Raw genomic sequence first — 1,519 nt, forward strand, 5'->3', positions numbered from 1 at the left:
ATGGTTTCACGGGATTTTATTTCATAAATGCTTTAATAAATGTAATGAATGTAAATAAACGGATCCGGTGCAAGTATGGGGTCATCTTCTGTCTGGGTATTGTTTAACTGTATTTTTTTATACATATACATTAAGAAATAAAAATGTCCTGGTTTTCATTATTTTCATTGGGCCATTAAGCATTTAGCCTACTTTAAATATATGCTTGCGTTTGCACACAAAACATATGAAACTGGCTTCGCCTCATTTTGTTATAATCAGCCCTCAATCTGCAGCGGCAAGCAGAGAGCACTCACCTGAAGTCAAACAGGATGAAGGAACTAGAGGGGACTCTAACCCACCAAACATGCCTGTATTTTGCTTTACTACACACTACTTGTATTATGCAACAAAAAAGAAAGATAAGAAAGTGTTAGTTACTAGCCAAGATAAGATAGTGTAATTTATTTTTAATGGGGGAATTAAGGCACCACAACAACAATTACAGAGAGAACAGAAAAGTACTGAAGGGAAGTACCTGCGGTAGTGTGCACGTCACAAATTATGAAAAATATAAACTACAATCTCGCCCAGTGAGAAGTCTTCAGGTTCGTCTAAAAAGCAAACAGCAAGCAGACGCGGAGTTAATGCGCTATTTGCAAGGGAAGGCAACTGATATCAGTGATGACCCGCTGGCTTGGGGGCGGAACAATGAGGCAAGATATTGGCCGTTTCTCAATCCGAAGACTGTAGCCTCCGGACGTCGCATTTGCAAGCTGCATACGTCATCAAGACTTATTTCATAACATTAACCATTATAAAGTTGACTATTATTTTTTGTTAATCATACATTGTTGCAGTATGCTTATGACTTGCAAATGTCTGAAAATAATAAACCAGGCTTAATGACATACAGCCGGCATATGCGACCTTCGGAGGCTGCAGCCTTCGGATTGAGAAACGGCCGTTCTCTTGGTCACTCAAAGTTGCAAAAAAGTATCAATCTGCGCTACCAGTACACCATCAGAACGCATTTTCAGAGCGGCTGGAAACATTATAACCCCAAAAAGGTTTCTCACTTGTTTTTTCATGAGTGGAAGTGCTACAATAAACACTCAGATATGTGCCGATCGCCTGGGTGCTCCGGGGCTCGGCTCGAGTAGCCACAGAAATGGCCAAGCACATACGCATAGTTGCTTTACATTTACTTCACATGTCGCGTCTAAAACCATGCGGAAAACCTCCTCTTCAAAGCGCATGTGCGCTTCAGAGTGTCTTTCATTGCTAAGTAACCTAAGCATTGCTTGACGCTGTGACGAGCACCCACCAGCAAAGAAAGAATTTGGCGCCTATGAACACGCACGTTTGTAAATCTGTATATCTAATCATCGTTTACATTTTTATATTTCAAAATATATGTATGCATTATGTATAAGACCTATATGCATCAATGTGCACGTGCACATACGCGCATGCATGCACCCTCCCCTACCAGTATAACCATTGCACCACCGCAGTGATTTTGTGCATTACCATCGCG

The sequence above is a fragment of the Paramisgurnus dabryanus genome, chromosome 6 (assembly GCF_030506205.2).
Source record: "Paramisgurnus dabryanus chromosome 6, PD_genome_1.1, whole genome shotgun sequence".
NCBI classification, from domain to species: domain Eukaryota; kingdom Metazoa; phylum Chordata; class Actinopteri; order Cypriniformes; family Cobitidae; genus Paramisgurnus; species Paramisgurnus dabryanus.